The 20,318-nt window shown below is 36.3% G+C and overlaps 1 protein-coding gene across 6 annotated transcripts in view; it reads left to right on the forward strand.

Moving 5' to 3' along the window:
• The first annotated feature begins 12,709 nt into the window (after nt 1-12,709).
• Nucleotides 12,710-20,318, forward strand: part of LOC122827738 (nuclear receptor coactivator 3-like) — a 75,321-nt gene continuing 67,712 nt past the window's right edge. For 4 of the 6 annotated variants that reach the window (XM_044110674.1, XM_044110727.1, XM_044110717.1 and 1 more), the window contains exons 1-2: nt 12,719-12,833; nt 13,889-14,226. The gene's annotated coding sequence lies outside the window, so the exon portion shown is untranslated. Of the gene's footprint in view, nt 12,834-13,300; nt 13,328-13,888; nt 14,227-20,318 lie in introns of those variants that run through there. The other 2 variants (XM_044110684.1, XM_044110701.1) reach the window with 2 other exon arrangements.

A 20,318-nucleotide genomic window follows, 5' to 3' on the forward strand; every position in this document is an offset into this window, starting at 1 on the left:
TGAGTTGTTTGGGATATTATTTTTAAATAGGATGACGCTTGCTGAATTAAGTGTATACACATTGTGGTATGAGTGTAAACTTTATATAACCTATTGGTTTATGTAAAATCATGGCCTTATTAGAGCAAGTTGTACTCTGTTGTATAACACTAAGCTGCAGATGTACATTGCAGCTTTCACAGCTACACATTTTTATAGTTACAATGAGGTGTTTTGTTTTTTTGGAGCAGGAGTTTAGGATGCGGATTTTTCCCAGTGAAAATGTAAAACCTTCCCCCTCACTCTGACACAAAACATTAAGTTTAATCTAAGGCGAATGATTCTTGCTTGATTTTGTTTCTTTTTGCGTTGTGTGCATTATGCACTACAATACTGCTGTTGGTGAAATACAAACTGGACTGCATTTTCATGATTGCTGAAAACTGAAACAGAAAGCAGCAAGGACAAATGTATGTGGAGCCTCTCAGTCCTCAACACTCATATATATATATAGATCTATATATATATATATATAAACTAAACATTAAAGAGGCACATTTCTTGTACTTTCTGAACTGTACCTAATTGTACCAGATTTCTTTTTTTAATTTGCAGCTTCTTTATAATGTTTTTGTATATTTTCCTTTTGAAATATGTCACTTCTGACCTTCTCTGAAAATATATATAGATAGATATAAATATATATTTATGCAAATTGTTGCTTATTTGTTTTTTGTTTTTTCCTGTCACTTTTTTTATTTCATGTTTGAATAAAGCTTTTGTTCACTATCCAAAACTTGAACGTATGTTTTTAGCAGAATTTTGTCTGATCTCTTCATCGGTCTCTATGGAAACTTGATGGGAAAAACACACAAAGTGCACAGAAAATTATGATGGCTGTGAACAATCATGTTTTTAAAACGGACCATTGAGGAAAATATATTTTATGCAGGAGACACTCTTGGAGCATTTGCTGGTATTTACAGGTTCACTTTGATAAACTAGAGAACATTTGAAAAGTACATATATTTTTTGCTTTTTGAGTTACACAGTTTGATATGTTAAAAGTGTTAATTCCTGCTAATTTTTATGTAAATTTTAAAATGTGAATCTAAACATAAGAACAAAACAAAAAATGTTCACACAAAAGTTTCGCCCTTCCTAAAGGCATGTATGTGTACTGTAGCATATGTATTCAGATTGATTCGGGTTCCTTTTGCATAAATTAATGTATTGTGTCTTTGATGTAATAACTCTGTTGTTAAAGCCCAGCTTGCTCTGAAAGTGGACTTCAGCTCATCTTCATTGTTGAGTCTGGTATCTCTCCTTTAAAAAAATTAATATTCCATAGATTATCTGTGGCGTTTAGGTCTGGTGAGTTTGCTTGGAAATCAATCAAAAGGCGTTGGTACCTTTGGAAACACTGGTAGACACCAAGTCCTGCTGGAAAATGAAATCAGCAGTTTTGAACCAAGTCCAGCATAATGACACACCACCCTAAACTATTACTGACTGCAGAACGTCTCACTGAACCCTGAATAACTTGTGAATTTGTCATTTCATCACTGATTCTTTCCCAAAGTATTAAAAAGACTTTGATTCACAGCACCTCCCCACACTGTGGTTATCCCTTGTCGCTTGTGTACTTTTTTCTTCCACTCAATTGTCCCTTTAATACACTTTGATTCATCCCTCTGGAAACATCTGCTGCTTTGGGAATGACCTTCTGTGACCTCTTTGTTGGACAGCTGTCAAGTTTGCAATCTTCCTCATGACTTTGTGGGGCTTAATTTACATAACGAAATTTCTCATTTATTCATTTTAAGCAATGTTTATGTTTTCAGAGTAGCTAAATGTTTGGTTTTTATTAACCCAGCCATAAATAACAGATATTTATCTTCAACACCTCAAAAGCGTAACATTTTACCAAGATTTTTTGTTCTAGTTTCTAGTGAAAATATCTTGGATAACTTGAAATAAGGCAAAATTAACTCATACATAACTTTTCAGTAAGCCATAGAAGATTGTTTTAAATAAATAATTCCCTAATATTTTAAGAAGTACTTAGTTTGAGTGGCAGATTACTTCACTTACAAGACATGTTTCCCATGTTATAGGTGAAATAACTAGTCATTTTTAATCAATATCAAGAAATTATTGATGTAAACCAAGCTTCAATATGTTTTGAAAATATATTTGTAAGTTAGTTTCTTTTATTTCATATGTAGATGCTAGACACTACACACTACACTACTTTTAATATGAATGTATGTAAAATATGGTTGCATTTACAAGTTTCACGTTTTCAGTAGATTTGCTGAAATATTTTTTTGATGCAGCCGTATTCCAGGATGTGTCGACCTTTGCCATGTATGTGGGATGGGTTTAAAAGGAATTGAGAAGGAAAAGTGGACAACCGTTTGTTTGTTTTACCTAAATACCACCAGGGGGCAACGCGGAGCTGCTTGCCTGAGGGACAGAGGCAGTCTGAGGGCATAGCTGCAAACAAACCTGCATTAATAAATCAGTACTCAGTGGCAGAAAGACAGAAACATTGTTTTATGAAGAAATATTTTGCTCATCACCCTCACACAGACAGACGGGATAAAGAAGCAACAACAATGGTCTGAAAAATATCTTAATCTGGATATAATCCTGTTTTTTAGGCAGAAAATCTACACCTTCCTGCTTTTTGACAGCTGGAGCATTGGAAATCTGACATCCATGAAGGCTGAAGAAGAATCACAGTACAGACAAGAGACACCTGCAGCTCCCAGCCCATGCATTGTGTTGTTTCAGACTAATGGCTTTTCTCCAGCCGATCAGACAGCTTGATGGATCAGAGGGAACCAGAGAGGCAGGCCGAAGCTCTGCAGGGTTAGCACAAGGACAGGAGTTCACTAACATGCTCTCCATCACTGCACAGGCACTCGCTGATGGCTGCATCTTAAACCCAAACATACAGTGCTGGAATATTCTCGAGGTGGTCCCAAAACGCAGGGGAAAAAAGTATAAAAAGCAGGGACCGAGTGAGACATTCTTCGTTTTCCCCCCTCCATCCAATGAGGATAAATGTCCCGCTGAATCGTCAGTATTATGTGTAATTTCCATATAAATTAGCTTCATTAAACTGGGAGTACTTTCTTGTTTAACGAAGCTCATTTGGAATTCTGTATTTAATAAGACATGTAATCCCAGACTTGCAGACTAATAGCCAACAATTAGCAGGACAGGAGCTTGTGTGTGTGAGAGTAGGGAGAGAAAGGGAGAGAGCGTTTAATCTCTCAGAAGTATTGTAGCCCTTCAGTGTTATTATCATTGATTGTCCCAAATAGGAAAATTGGACAGCAGCTGCTTTCCCAGTCTAGTTTATTTATGGTGATCCACCTAGCTTGAAGACATAAAAATGCTCAGAACCCTCCTGGTCATTTAAGGGGGAGCAGAAAAGGGAAGTGTGTGAGTGAGGTGTGCTGTAGAGCAGGTGCAGACTGATGAAAGGGGAGGGCGTAGATGGGATGAAAACATCTGGAAGGATCTAATGAGCATTAATGAAGAGTGGCCAAAATGATTTCTAAAGACAAAATATTAAGCCAATGCTTTGATGAGAATGTTGCTGAATAACAGAAACTGGGTGATGAGAGTTTTTAGACCCATGTTTGTTGGTTCCAGGAAATAAAACTCGTACATCACAGATAAGAAGCAGAAAGATGACAAAAGAGGCAATGTTTAGAGTTGTGGATAAAAACAAGGCTATAAAACCGTTTCTACCCGATGGCAATCATGGCACTAAATTTAAAGGCATAAGAACTTCTGCTCTTGACACCACTCTGTTAAAAATGTAAATTCTGTATACTCTGCGACACCTCCAGGCGCTGCAACCATCTTCTGATGTCTATTTATTTCTCGTTTTTTTCTTTATATTTTTATGTATGTATATTTACATTGTGTGTTGTGTCTGTGTATATAACCTGCACTCTAACTCGAGTCAAGCACGGTCTCAATCTCGTTGTAATCTGTTGATGACAATGACAAATAAATCTTATCTTATCTTATCTTATCTTATCTTATCTTATCTTAGTAAGAAATTAAAAGACACTCTTCAAATAACAGATATAAATACCTGTATCCCACTAGTAGTATACATACCCTGGAAATTGTTCAGATTATGTCACTTTGCAACAATGTTTTTATCAAATATATCAACACAAACTTGTGCATTAATAGTGCAGTGCAGGGAAAAGGAAACATGGTTTTCATTTTTATAAGTACAATTATTTTAAAAAACGAACATTTGAAACGATAAGCATGAATATCTATTTGTTTTTACACACCTACAGCAATAAATCTTTTCTGTACTTCAACTTTGACTGAACCATTTGAGTTTTACTATGATTTGATCAAAACCATACTCTTGTATCTCTGGTTGTGTATTTAAGATTGTTCAGACGGCAAAACTCCAGCTCAGCTCATTTCTACCGAAAACATCCTGAATCCAGCATGGAGAACTAGTTTTCCACTACAAATAGCTTTTAGCCTGCAAGTTTAAAAGTTACTATTTTGTCTCATCTAATCAAAACACCTTCTTAGTTGGTTCTTTAATTTTTTAAAGCATATTGCAGACAGCACTCTTGATAATTTTGTCTCATTGTTGACCTTCTTCTGTTTAGTTTATTCAATCTAAAACACTCGGACACACATTATAGTTGGTACAGACAAAAGTCCAACTACAAATCAAAGAAATTCAAAACAAAGTCAATCAAAAATAATTCATAAGTGTATAAATCAACTGGCTGAAACTACTCAGATTATATGTGTTAATGTGTTAATTAAATATACAATTTTGACTCTTCATAGCTTTAGTATATAAGAAAAATTAACAGAATATATAAACAATTAAATACAGACTAGAGAAGAAATATTTCATTTTATACTTAAATTCCCAATACAGACAAATTTGTGGAGTGCATGACTCCAAAATATTTGTTGATATAATTGTTAAAAGTTTACCAATTATGAATTTTGAAGGATGTTGTTTGCTTTGGTAAGTCAATTAAAGTTAAGAGGGACTAATTTCAAATTTACACCTCACTTTTCAGATTTTTAATTTGTAAAAAAACATGTTGAAAGCCATCAATTTCCTGTTACTTTACAGTGCCACCCTACTTAATGTTGTTCTATCAAATAAAATGCTAATAAAAGGGAATAAACCTGTCATTTTAATTTGACTAAAAATGTGAAAAAGTAACAAGTGTCAAGGGATATAAAGGAGAACAATAGAGAGGAGAATAATAGACAACAATAATTAAAGATTGTAAGTTTAAACAGCACTGCTTTTGTACAAAAGTTCATTTATTGCAAAATAACTGGAAATGACTCATTAAAATGCTAATTTCAATGTTTTTCAGAGCTGGATTTATGTGATGGGAAAGAAACATTAGCACTACCACAGAGCTTTGAGTTTTGGAAATATTCTTTACATGATGTGCTGAATAATTGTGAAGTAGAAGGAAAAAAAAATGGGGTTAAATTTATTTGTGAACCTCTGGGGGCTGAAATTTTCCCCATTTTTCTTTGCAAAACAGTTCAAACAGAGCTCAGTTTCCACTTGTTCAAACCATTTTTATACAGCATTTTGTTCTTAACTCAATACTTGGCCATCTCATTTGAATTTTTATTGAATAACACCTTTAAAAACAATCGTGCCCCAAAACAGACACAGAATGAATATATATTGAATGCCAGCAGATAAAAACAGATCAGATTATGCAAATGCACGATGCTGTTTTGTTAATCAGATCACCAAGAGGTTTTCATTGGCCTTTTCAATCTGATTTAACAATAAATCTTATAAAGCCAGATCAGCTCAGTCTGTTCTCATGCAGCTGGTTACAACCTGTTTTAAATCGTTGTTGAATAGCACACAAAGCTAATATTGGCCTGGAAGGAATGAAGATACTCCTGTCTTTCTGCTGTTTCTAGGGTTGTTTCTTAATAATATTCCTCTTTAAAGGACATTTCCTCTCTGGAATTGGACAAAATTACTTCTTATACTATTTCAGTGTTTTGAAATGGATCCATTCTCTCTAGCATTTGATAAACAGTTATTTTAAATACATCTCTGTTAATCCATAATTAACTTACAAACCATCAGCAGAACGTACATCCCAACTCCGGTGGGTTTCTATTTTCTACTGCATGCATAACTTTGTCATGTAGAATATAATATCCACTAAAGCAGTTATTAATCTGGTAGGTGATGCTGAATCGCTATCATTTTGAACATAACATAGAAATATGAACTACAACTCCATGATTATCTGAAGCTAACTATGATGAGCTAATGATGCTCTTTCTATACCAGCATGAAAAGGTGCAACAACAGGCTGTGGATCTGGAAGGTGAGCACTTAACAAGCACACACACATGTACGACAGCACGGTTCAGTCAATAAATGGGACAGCTGACAGCACCAGGTCACATGAATTTACACAGCCTCATCAATCTTTTTGTTGCCTAAACCCTCTTGGCACCCAGTTTGTGCATTGAGATGGTAAACACACCATCTTCCTTCCTCAGTCGTTGCATTTCCGTTCTGTTTTTTTTTTTTTTTTCTTTTTTCACAAATAGCAACTTTATGGTCCCCCGAGGCTTTCAGGCCAACAATTTAACAACTGCACCCATTTCTGCTTTAACTGCTTAATCATGTTGTATTGATTTTGCATTGCAGGATCCTGAGGGAAAAACAGAAATGAAGTTTGTCTGTAATTTGAACCCCTCCAGACTTCACGTCCACTGGGAGGGATATGCCTTTAAATCTCTGAGTGCCTTTAAATCTCGAGTAAAAACACACCCCACACCAGTTGCTTATGAAACATAATCAGTGAAACATTAATCAATATTTTGATGTCTAATGACACCTGACAATTGTTGATTTGTGCTCTACAACTTTGTATTTTGTGTGTGTGTTTTTATGATGTTTTAAAATTGTGCTATGCAAATAAATTTGATTCATTAATTGTTGATTTCCGGATTTAAGCTGCATTTCGCATTTGGACGATGCTCGCTATTGATCGGTTTCTTATTGACCAATTAATCGCACAAGGCAAGAATAGAAGTAAGCATTTATTTCCAACCAAAAATATCAATTTAAATTCATGGTAGCCTAATAAAATTTCTCTCAGGTCAATTTGAAGTTAATTTGAAAACTATTCAAAAATATTTATGAATGTCCATCCTAATGGACACCAGGAGTTGGAATAGCCTATATTAGTCATAGTGTTACCTTCTATAAGCATTTCAATGCTTTTTTTCCTGATTTCACAATAAGTTTTACTTTTTAAGTTTTTTAAAGCATAAGATCTCAGACTTCATTGAACTGCTTGTAAAACAAAATCTTTATTATTTTCACTTTAATTTCATGGTAAAGAGGAGTAAAACTCAGTTGGCTAATCAGCTGAAAAGAAATTCAGTTTGAATGGGTTAAAATGGGAGCCGAGCACATCACCTTAGTCATTAGTTGAGATATTGCAAATATTATTTTCCCATCTCTCCTACATTCATTCTGTGTATATTTTTTTATCCATGTCACCATTAAAAATGGGGCTTCAAATGATAATTTTAATAACAAACAGCTTAATTTAAAAAAAACAACAACAACAACTGTGGACTGATTTGTCAGGAAATTTGAAAAAAAAAAAAGTAATAAAACAAAAAAACAACATGAAGTTCTGTTCAAAAATGTCATCTGAGGTTCGATTTTGTTATGTTGTCACCTGAGGGCCACTGGAGAAACGCCTTGGGATGGAGACAGTTTTCTACAGGCCAAGCTAATGTTTTGAAATGTTGTGTTTTATCTTATTAGCAGCACAAAGCCAACCTGCTCTATGTCCTGTCTCATTATGAGAATAATTAGGCCTATATTTAGTCACACAGCTGACCATTCAAATTAACTCCGCATACAAATCTGCCGGTGCGCTCTGCATATGTTTCTGCACACATCCAAGCGTGAATGGGCGTGTGTGGGTGTGTGTGCGTGTGTGTATCCGTGCATGTTGGGAGATGTTCCACCTCCTTCCTGAAGGCTCGTCACTACCTGTTTCGAATTTTAAACAGCTTCCTCGTTCCTCTCACCTTCCCGCAGCTCTCTCTGCAGTCCTCTAGATTCTAATGGAAAAAATGTCTCCATAATAAAATATTTTCCACCCAAACAAAACACCGTCACACTGAATCCTGCCTTAGTGTCTAAAGGAATGAAAACAAACTGGATGAAATTAACTTTATTTTCACATTCAAGATGAAATATCTGATCATGGTGCTATTAACCATCCAAAATAAGCAAATGGAAACATTAGAATAAAGAAAACTGCAGAATGGCTCAAATATGAATAATTAAAAATATACAAAGAGAAACATTTATTTTGAGTTGTAAAAGCATCAGTAAACGATGCACTTTTTACAGATATTTGGAGGCTGAAAATTTATGAGGATGAATCTAAACACAACTGCTCAGATGACCTAACAACTCCAGTGCACACAAAAAACTTCAGATTTGACCTTTCAACTGCAAACCTGCTTTCCCTTCAAATGTCCTTTATGAGTGATCTTTTCTCTTCATTATTTAAATCACCATTTGAAAACTGCATTTTGTATTTACACGAGTTAAAACTAAAATTTGTTCAAGGATCTGAAACACAAGATTGAAAGAAAAGAAAAAAAAGATACAAAAATTAAGCGCTGATAAGAAATTTAGGTCTCTGTTCTATTAATGATTAGCTTTAAATGCCTCGGGATCTTTGACTAAAATGCTCATTTTCTTCCCCCTGTGAAATAATCCTGGCAAACAAATGTTGCTTCTTTTTATGTGGAAGTTCAAATGAAAGTGTCCTGACCCGTCAGAAATAATCCTTCAGAATGATTTCTGATAGGTCATGATTGATTAGTACTTAATTTAACGCAGCTTGAAAATGCTCCACAAGGAGCCAAAATAAGGAAAAGACAATCAGAAATATTTCTGTGGGGAGGCCTATAATAAGCTTACAGAGTTGATATTTCTTAAAATCAAAAGTTATAAGTGAAATAATCCGTAAAAGACTAATCAGTTTTTTAAAATTAATATCAAGGAATTATTTACTTAAATCAAACTCTTATATCTTGAAATGCTCCTTGTAGGTTAGTTTTGTCTAATTTTAAGTTTGCTAAAATATTTGTAAGAGAAACTCGAGCAAAAATACATTTTAAGTTATCGTGTTTTTTCAGTGTACTTTGGGGTGTTCTAATTTATTCCTCTCCAGAAATTAGATTTTGTTTCAATGTTCATTTCATTCATTTTTTTGCTATTTATTTCTCAGTCTAATTCAAATTTAGAAATTAAATACTAATTTGTCCAAATATATTAGAAAAACACAGATTGTCCAAAATGTTTCAAGTGGCTGTAAATCTGTGATCTATAACTAAACTAAATGTTGAAATTATTTATGGAAAACTCAACTATCATAAGCATGTGTAATGAAAATGTAGTTAGTCAGTTTGCATGTCGGCTTTGGGGTTTATTGTTTATATATTTCATTTATATAGCAGCCTTGTCAAAATCCATTGTCTTTGAGGTGACAGAAAAATTTGAGAGAAAATCCCCTAACAAGTAATATTAACAAACACTATTGTTGAAAGCACTCAACCATTCAGTAAATATTTAGCAGTGAAATTATTTAAAACAACAGGTTTCAGAAATGTCCCAGAAGAACCTTATTTTAGTGTTGCAATCAGGATTTTAGTGTTAGATCAAAGTGAGCTAAATGTCCATTTGAAAGATTTAAACCATCATGGTGTTTTGTACTTATAAACATCTTTGCCAAAAGTTTTCCTGTTAAAATTGTTTTGCCATGAAATAAAACCCAAAAGAAACAAAAAAGTAAAAAAATAAAATAAAAACATAAATAAATGAGTAAGACGCAGTAATTTGAAATAAAAGGATCAGATTTTGTTTAAGCCATTGCAGCACTGCTCCAGATGAAGAAACTTCATTTTCTTTTTTTGTTGTATGGTAGAAACTGTTCAACAGGAAGGCAAATAATTCACTTCATCATGATAAATAGAAAGGCTGGCTAATTAATTATGCAATGGTGTAATTGAATTTAGCACCAGATTCCCTTCTTTCCGCAGGTGATGGATTGACAGATCAGCAGTAATGCAAGCCTGTGGGGGTGAAGAAAGAGCTCAGCCTAACAGTGAACATCTCAGATTAGCACTTCACCTATTTTTCTAAGCTCGCCTACAGTTCAGACCTATTTATTGAGACAGAAACAAAAACAATCCTATGACAAGCAGCTGAACAATACTTCTTCCTCTAGTTTGGCGGTGCTTAGACTCAGAGATAAGAGCTACTGCTTCTCTGCATTCACAGGGTCAGTCGAGGTGGTTCAGAGTTTGATTACAATGCCACTGACCCTTGGCGGGGTTTTTTTCTGGACCCGTCCCACTGCGAGATGACCCCAAACCAGACCCAGAGCTCAGCTTTAATAACTTTTCTGACTGTAACTCCTCCAGTCAGATGCTGCTCTAAATGTTTCTAAAACTGCCTCCTCCGGGCAGGACCCAGAATCGTCAATTAATTAAAGGAATGATTAAAAATAAAACAATGTTTCTCCATCTCTTTGACAACTCCACTGAGTCTACTGTGGCTGATCAGAGGAGAACTGCAACCCAATGAAAAAATAATTTGCAAATGGATTTAAGGTTTGCATGTATTTGGTGCAACTCGCTTTGGGAATTTTGAAGAAATTCAGTAAGCAGCAAATGCAAAACAGCATTTTTTACATGAGATTTGTATAGAAGAGGAATAGCACCACTGAAAAAAAAGAAATTCAGACTTTTTCTCATAAATGTATTCGAGTCATTGTGGATAGAAGAAAAAGGAGAAGTGAATTTGGGCCAAAAAAGCTCAGACATTTTCTAGAAAAAACATGAAATTTCAGCAATTTCCAAAGTTTCCAAAAGTTAAATACTGTTTTTGTTTTTTATGGAAATCTTTTCTTCTTTTTTTCTATCTATTATGACCCAAATTAATGCACCACTGAAAAAGTTTGACTTTTCTCAAATTTTTGATTTCAAAAGATTAAAGTCAAAATCCTGAGAAAAAAGTGAATTTTTTTTCAGTAATCTATTCTTCACCTCTTCTCATGTCTTACTTATATCTCTTCATATAGCATAATAGCTTATGTCGTTATTCTATTTTAATGCTGTCCAGAAAATTTCAATATTAATTTTCCTTATCAGTGTTTTATGCGTCCAATGCACCACAAGACTCATACTTTACTTTTTCAAATAAGTCCTTCTTTCTTCCTCCTTGCCACACTTCAAGTTTTTTTTTCATTTCTTCACTTACTCGTGCGTCTTTAGCACATTTATATTTTCTTCTTTTAGGCAACAGATACGATTTCTTTCAATCTGTGTTCGTGTTCCTGCATCTTTTAAGACTTCTTCTAACTGTAACTCCACAATCCCATCATCTAGTCTCACTTCTCTCTCTGCATCCTCCTCTTGCTCAGTCTCAGTGTTATTGACACAGCAGGATCCCTTTCTGTATCTGTCACTTTCTTTCTTTTTTTTTTTTTTATCTGTCTGTGTATCTGCGCTGTTGTCTGTCTGGCGTCACCATGGCGACGGATTTCAGAGCTCTCCATCCCAGTTCATAGGCCACCATTGCTTGTCGTCGACCCTGCCAGCTTTCATATGGAGCCCACATATGGGTCTCATCCGTGAGAGATGCGTGGCCTGAAGAAGTCGCAGCCCCTCCGGGGAAACAGGACCAGTTCAGTAAAGGATACACGATGTGAAGTGACATTTAGTATTTGTCTGCAACAACGAGCAACTGGAGGGATATGTAACAAATACAAGCATGTGGTTCATATAACCGGATATTCACAGAGCAGAGAGGTAAACGTCAAGGTGGGTTTTAGGCAAGGATGTTTGATTCTTCAAAAAGAGCAAAAGGAGTTATGATTCACCATTTGATGACAACTATATCCTTGTCTAATTTGTTTTGTTAAATTTAAATGAGTGTTTAAGTATTATGTTGTGGACCCAACACAGAAACCACGACCTAATTAACGTAAAATAGTTTTTATTGACAAGAAATGTGAAAATGTCCAAGCAGGAACAGGGCAGCATCTCTGTCAGAGATCTTTGGCTTTCTGTCTTGGATTTTTGAACATTGAAATACTGGATTATTTAAAGTAAAGACGACAAGATAGAGGAGATTGTCCATTTACTGGGGATTGTTTCACCTGCAGGACTGGACAGAAACTGAAACTCCGTGTGCTGGCAACAGGGAGTGGTGAAGCCTTTGTGAGCCTTGCAAGGTTCAAGGATTGATCCCTGACACAGCCAGGCATGTGTTTCATCATGGTGAAGTTAAAGACCACATCGAGTTTATTGGTCTGGTAAATAGTCCAGGCCAGCAACAGAAAAAGGCATTGAGACCTGTTTTATTTTATTGTATCCCATAAAAATGCAGAGATATGATCAGAAAAGGCAGGAAGCAGGCAAAGGTGACAGTAAGAAGACGAAAAAATAGGTCAAGCATAAAATCGGGATACTTGACCAGTGATTGGCAATAGAAAATCTCACCCTAAAGGAGTAAAAAGTAAAGGTTTATGTAGACAGCAGCACAGGTGACAGCCATCAGCAATCAGCTGTCAACAAGTGTAGAAGGAGCAGAGCTACAGGTGAGAGCAAGAGCAAATCAGTAGGTAAAGGAAATATATGGAGGAGCAGCATGAATCATGGCAGGAAACAGGGAAATCATGACAAAAAGAGCATAAAACATCTAAAGTTCGACAGGCTTCACTTGCCTTAAGGTCAGTGTCCAAAATGAAAAAGTCTGAGCAACAATCCAAACATTATCAAGTGGTTTTGGCCCTAAACCTTTCCCACCCCTGGTAATGTTTCACAGAAAAAATGCATTAGTTTTTCCAGATATCTGGCTAGACGCTAGACCAAAGTCCAGGCTTGAAATGTAAATTTGTTTGGTGATCCTGAAAAAAAGTCCAAAACTCATCTTAAAGGCATTGTACAAGCATAGCTGAGTCTTTAAAAAAAATTTATATCTCCGCTACATTAAAAATAAAATAACATTGTATTCCCAAAATTGGTTTCAGAAAAGTTTTCACCCACACGTGATTGTTTTAAACATGCCAAACGCATAGGGGGTAGTGTAGCGCAAAACTAAAACCTACGTCAGCCAATCAGATTGCTTCAAAACAAACAGGACTTGTTCTTAGGAATTAAACATGGCGCCAGGAAGTTCATTTGAGTGGACATATATCTAGATCCTACTATAGATAAACTACTTGTAAGTATCATATTAGAGTATAAAGTTAATACGACACAAGACAACATCGACTGGGAATCATGTTAAAGGAACTTTATGGATTTATTGGTGAATTATTTGTTGCAGACTGTAATGTGCCAGACCACAAATCTCTGCTTTCGAATGTACAGACGCAAATACAAAAACGTAGTTTCCTCAAATCTCCACTTTGGTCAGCGTTTTTCTAAATAATTGATTTTGGTTATGTTAAACAGAGCTTTAGAGAGATGTAGAAATGCATAAAAAATGTACTTGTTTTCCCAGATATCCGGATGATGTTTGATGATTAGTAATGGAAAAAAAATATATAGAAAAAAGATATATGAGGGAAACTTTGCTGAGACTGTAAATGGGTGAGGAAATTAATTTCTGCCCAGGGACGCAAACAAACCTGAGCTGGCTCTGGTAATTTGTGTTCAGTCTTTATACGTTTATTTATCCAAACAACAGAAATGCAATCTAACTTGATTTAATTTAATTTAATGAAAAAAAAAACTTCAGAGAGCTGATTTATAGACTCCGTATATGTTCTTTGGTGAACAGATAAGACACCGAGCTACCATCCTCTCTTCAGTGGCTGACATTCGTCTGTAGGCTGCCAGACAGACGGTGCCTTTTCTGTCACCTCCTCCGCCTCCTCCTCCGGTCTGGTGGAGTCTCGTCTGTAGTCCGTTTCCGCGTTGAACCAGGCAGCAGGAAACTCTCTGCTCCTCATTTCCGAACTCGCTTCCCCAGAAGCCACCGCGCCTCCTCAACTTACAGACCTGGCTAAGGGCTCCGGGAGTGTTTCCCATTTAAACAAACAGTGCCGAAGATGGCGGAGAGTTAATGGTGTAAAGAAGAAATTATCGATCCGGGAGGGAGATAACGCTTTTCTCCAGGTAAGACCGCGCTGCGTGCTGGAAGACATTCAGCTAATTAAGCCGGACTTTGTTTGTGGTTTGCATGTCGACACAAGTCGGAAATGGACTGAGACGGGTCTCCAGTGGCGGTGCACACACACACACACACACATGCACGCACCTACACACAAACGCACACTGATAACTGGCCGGGCATCAGTGGGTTGCGGAGGGCACAGTGCACGGTCTCTCAGTGCATGACAGCAGGGAATCACCCCACTGATCTCTGCTCTGGGGTGCACGGTTGTTGTCACGTCTGTGTGACAGTCGGGGCTGCAAAACGAGTCGATGTGCAGCTTTTAATCAACTTAACTTGGCGGATCAAGCGGCTCCGTTTACGCGCAAGCTGCTGCTGGATCACAGTTGTGTTTCCAACATAGAGCTCAGGGAACACGGGGAAGTTTTTTTTTTTTCTTTTTAGGAGGAACAGCTCACTTTTTGTAACGTGGTTTCTGCACAGTTCAACACAGCGCATGGTTATATTCTAATCGTTTGGTCTCAAAGACTGGACAGTTACACCTTAACCTACCTCTGTCTTAACTTAAAGGAATTGAAACGCTGTTAATTTTTACTTGTATCGACCATGATTGCCCAGAGATCACCCTGCTGTTTTTACAGCTTTATTCCCGTGCATGGATGCAGGCGATGGTGACTGCTCTCGCTAGGACTGTATGTTATAAGAGCGGAGAGAAAAAAGTGCAGCGGTTCTGGGATGTGTCGTAACTGTGCACTGAATAACCGATGCATTGTCTTTAAATGTGTGCGTATGCGCACGTGTGTGTGTGTGTGTGTGTATGTAGCGGAAGAAAGAAGGATTTAGCAGTTTCTGCTCGCTGTTATAAAATGTGCCCGTGTGGGTCTGCAGGGGGCAGCAGCGTGGCCCTGTGCGATCCCGCTGCCCTGCGCCTCGTAAGGTTCAAGGTTTGATCCCTGACACAGCCAGGCATGTGTTGCTGTGTGTTTGTCTGCGTGCGCACACATGCTGGGAAAAAAAAGCCACCGTGTCCTTGAGCGTGACACCAGATCTTTACTACAGCACAGGTTTTCAGGGGATAATAGCAGTCTTCTTTTCAGTGTGTGTGAAAACACGGGTTGAATGGATGCAAGGCTGATGTGTGGACTGCAGGTGAGTGATAAGAGCTTGAGGTAATTGCAGTAAAATCCGTGAATAAGTTTAATAAGTCTGTTTAAGATTTTACTCAAAAGAAATAATTTGGAGCTGCGTCCAAATTTCCAGTACTGTCAACGCTTTCCCCATTTGTCACTCCATTTGAGCCCAACTCTGCTTTCTTTGTTTGATCACATTCTTCTGTTTCTTGCTCGCAAGTGTGCACACCTGTGATTTTTCACCTTATCATGCAAACCCCCAGAGTAAAATTAAATGACTTGTGCAACATTAATAAAAAAAAAAACATCATCCCCCCTTTTCTTTAGATAGCATCTGACTCAAAATGTGAAACAAATTTACTGGATAATTTCTTGTCATTTACCCTCACTAAATACATGTGAAAGAAAACCATTCAGTTGGAAAACACTTTAAATTAACTTTCAATTGTCCAAAAATCTCTTGACATATTTTGCCAAGACAATTGGTTGTAGGACTTAATAAGGTTTTGCTTCTTCCTATTCCTTTTCAAACTGGATATGAAACTTTTGTTTGTTTTCTTATTTATTTTATTTTTCCTCCAACATTTTCCTTGTTAAAAATTAATAAGGACTTATTTCATTTCTTGCTATGATGATTTATGTAGGTTTAAAATTAAGTATTTTAAAATCTGAATGTTTGGGGTAATGTGTCTCCCTCAATTTCTAAGTAAATCTGGGGAAAGTTATAACAAAACAAACATTTTAAATTTCACAAAAGTTTCTTGACTATTCTTTCTGCAAGTGGTCAAAGTTAGTATTAGTTAATTACCTAGCTAAATTAATGCTGCAAAAATAACATACACTGTATTCCTATTTACAGCATTGTATAAAATCTATGTATTACTATTTTAAAATCTACTTACAAGTAAAACAAACACCTGATAAATCTAGACATTCTGCTTTCCATGCTTTCCACATTTGTCCATATTTTTTTTCAACCAGAAAAATTTCCAAATACTCTATCCAAGTTTTTCTTTGTTGTAAGCAAGAAAATCCACAGGAATTCTGTTTCAGCCAGCTGATTGACAGTGTGCAGCAACATGTGGGGAGTTGCAGTTCTGCTCTATGTTCCAGGGAGTGGGATAACTCTCATTTCACTCTATTATTTTCTTAAAGTATGAGGATAACTTCTTTTTTTGGCATTGAAGCTAAGTTTTCTGTCACACCAGGATAATCTGGGCGACTCGGTTTAACAGTTTGACAAAATAAATTACATCTTCACTTGGTTTGATTCACTTTAGCATAACATTTTTAACTATTTCATACATTAACGTCAGCTACTAGGTTGACACAATATCGCAACAAGCTGCCCAGTATTAGCAGCAGGTAAGTATGGCAAGACATTATTAGATTTAGTCAAAAATGTGACATAATTTTTTTCTTTGGAAGGATTTCGTTTGACATCAATAAAATGTTTATTGTGGATAAGAAGAATATCATCATGGATAACCTTTTCTTTTTACCAGGAAGAGATGATAATAATTATTATGATAAACAGTTATTTAAAAATTTTAATATATTTTGTTCAAGATCCACCCTGGTTGTTGGATGTTAAAATGTTTTGCCTCATATCAGACAGAAATCTATAATCATTACTGTTTATATATATATATAAGATGAATGCAGCAGTATAGAGAAAAAGAGTTTGCTTGTTTTGTCTGCACTAGTTTTCTGATGGGCTTCCACTCCTGTCCAAAAGAAGAGGTGATCCAAAGCTGTTTAAAGTTGACCGAACATGAGTGTAAAAATGCCAAACTTACCTTCATATCTGCAACCAGTCTATGTCTAGTTAGAAGATCCAAGACTGTAATGCAGACATTGACTTCTTCTGTTTGTGATTATGAACCTAGATTTAAGGCATATGAAGAGATTAGTGTGCTCTCAGTGAAACTGCGGTGGAGATAATTTTATACAGTTATTCATTTAGAAAAATGATGACTTTAGTCCCTGCCTGCAGTCCTTACTGCCTGTTCTGCAAATCACTCCAGGCTGTTTTTATCAGTCTCAATGACATTGGGTTAAATTTAACTTTCACATATTTTGCCACCCTCTTTCTGGGTAAGTTTAGTGTTGCTCCTTTGATTTAAAAACGATACATTAATCATCACCAATACTAGTCGAAGTCACAGCATTGTGCTCTTCACCGACTTTCTGTCAGTTTTGCTGCTCTGCACACTCGCCTACAGCCCGGTCGCCAGGCCTTGAGGCTGGGTTGTGGAAACCTTGTGAGGGGTTTTCCTAAGTGGATGGAAGGACGGTGGTATTGATGATGTGGAGGAGGGTGACAGTGATGCATTATGTTTGGTGAATCGGGGTGGGGGAGAGAGGGACAAAGCTGAACTGGGGATGCTGGTGTCTGGGTCAGGCTCTGGGGTTCTGGAGATAAGACCTCATACACCAACAGGGTTGGTCCTGGTGTGTGTACTGGTAGGAGAAAGAGGGAGGATGTTTAAAATGCTGGGAGGAGACGGATCAGGCAGGGCGTCCTGCTGGATATCTGCCTGGCAGTTTTGTCCTTTGTGCCCATCCTGGTTGATCTTATTTCTCAAACCTTTGTCATTTCTCTTGTGGAATCATGAAGTTTCTGGGATCAGACGGTTTGCATGCTTTGCTGTGTAGACTTCTCCTCTCACTGTCCCCTGAATCCCGTTGAATGCAGCACAGTGAGTGGATCTGTTGTGCCGTTGTTATAGAGACCTCTTTCTCCATGTCAGGAAATGTTAAACAGGGAAATAATCTTTAGCAGGTTTCCCAGATTTCACGCATCTCTACTCCAGACTCTCACATCTTATTTGATTCTATATATCTATTTTTAAATCGCATTAAAATACCAAATTTTATTGTGTAACTTGATATTTCTGGAATTGCTACAGTTAGGGCTGCAAGTACAGCTAACAATCATTTTAGTCATCGTTTAATCTGTTGATAATAATAACAACGATTAGTCAGACAAAAAAACCTGGCAGATTTCCACAAACCTTTGTCATACAATGTTAGAAATAATTAAGAGATGCAAATAATTCATTTCTTTTTAAATAATAAAATAAACATTATACTGCCTAAAATGCAAATACAACATTCCTTTAATGAGTGCTTGATCATTTGTAGCGAAAGATGCATTGCAGCTAAAACATGCTTCTAATATCAACATGTGAAAAGATCAGCTCTTTCTGCTCGGCATCATTACAGTACAGGGCCGATCTGTTGAGTCTTTTTTAGATTAACTAATGAATAATTAGATATCAAAACGTGCTAGATAGATTATTTTTCTTTTACAGATTTTGAACCAGGTTAAGGTGAAGCTGTGCCACTTGATGTGTTCTGAGTACAATATATTTACAGAAAAAGTTTTTGTTATTTTAAATGCAAAATGTTTGTATTTTTTGTAAAGTTGTTGCTCTGAGTATGTTGTCCTTTTTTGAGTCTATATACTCCAGTTAACAACTTATTAATTTCTAGATTAGATGACGGATCATTTCCAGAATTGATTCACCACAATTAATTGTTTCCTAACAGCAATAGATGAGGAACTGAGTCACCATTAAGTCCAACAAACAAGAAAATTTGTGACTTGACTTTGACTGAAGGTCTGAGACTTGAGGTTTGCAAATTTAGGTGGAAATTAGCTGGTTAGACGTGTGATAAACTGAACTTCATATTAAAAATATGGGAACTGGATAGTGAATAATGGAAATACTTTGTGCTGTACATATGCTACAGAAAGTTATTTCATGTTTATTTTCTTTTTTTCAAATACAAGCATTTCTTATGTTTTCCAACATTTAAATCCACTTTTGTAATTTTCAAAAAACAAAACAAAAGAGCACTAGAGGAATTTAGTTTCCTGAAAAACAAAAACTTGTCCCAGAGTACTTGGGTTCTGTGCTGTTGTTCTCTGAATGTGCTTTCTAAAAGGCATAAAACTTGGAGCCTGAATGACTCTCACAGTAGAGGAGGAAACATCTTATAATCACTACAGACTGAGATTATTCTTATTCCAAAGAATTACTGAGGAGCATTATTTTAAAACCCTATTACAGCCGCGCACAGCTGTGGCTGCAACATGTGGTGGCTTTTCTCAGAGAGAGTTTGGGAGGAAAATCGGGATGCAGAAAAATATGTAAGCAAAGAATATGAAGGAATCACAAATTTTGTAGCAAGTTTTATAACAAGGCAATGACCTGGAGTTTAACCTCCAGTTATAATCTGATGTTTTTGTTATTCGGCTGCTATTAGCTCAATGCTTGATAAAGTTTGAGGCTTCTTTCCGGAGCTTGGAGCTAAAATGTGAAGTGGCACATTTTCCTGCTACTCTACTGAAGGTTGGCAGGCAGTTTAATGTGTAAGTTGAGTTTGCATTTATCGCCCAAATCAGCTCTTTTTTTGTTTTCTTGCTCTCTTGCTCACTTCTTAAAAGCATCTCTTGCCTATAAAATTACTTTAGTTTGTCCTCGCCTGAATTGTTTTTAATTTATCAACTAGAAGAGACGGAAGTGTCTCTTGAAATGCTAAATATTTAAATCGTGTGTTTATTTTATATGATGTGATAGATTTTTCCTCCATAGCTGGAGCTTTCTAAATATTTATACAATAATACTTTGTAATTTCTGTCCCTGTTACATGCATAATGCTGCTATTTATATTATGAGTAGTTTAAGTTGCATTGCAGCCCTGTGTGAGTTTGAGTCGGTGCTCCAGCTGCTGAACAAGAAGCTGTTGCCCTGTTCGAGTGAAGACAACACAGGAAGTGATGATAGTCTCACACAAACACCGTTTCTCAGCAAGGCTGATATTTTTCTTTCATCTATAATCTATGATGATGCAAAAAATATTCTGAAAAGTACAAGTCAATGCGAATACATGAAAAAAAAAGAAAAATAAAATTAACAAGTGGTTTATGATCCTAGCTTCTCTAATGTGTCGCA

This window comes from Gambusia affinis, linkage group LG01, assembly GCF_019740435.1.
Source record: "Gambusia affinis linkage group LG01, SWU_Gaff_1.0, whole genome shotgun sequence".
NCBI lineage: Eukaryota > Metazoa > Chordata > Actinopteri > Cyprinodontiformes > Poeciliidae > Gambusia > Gambusia affinis.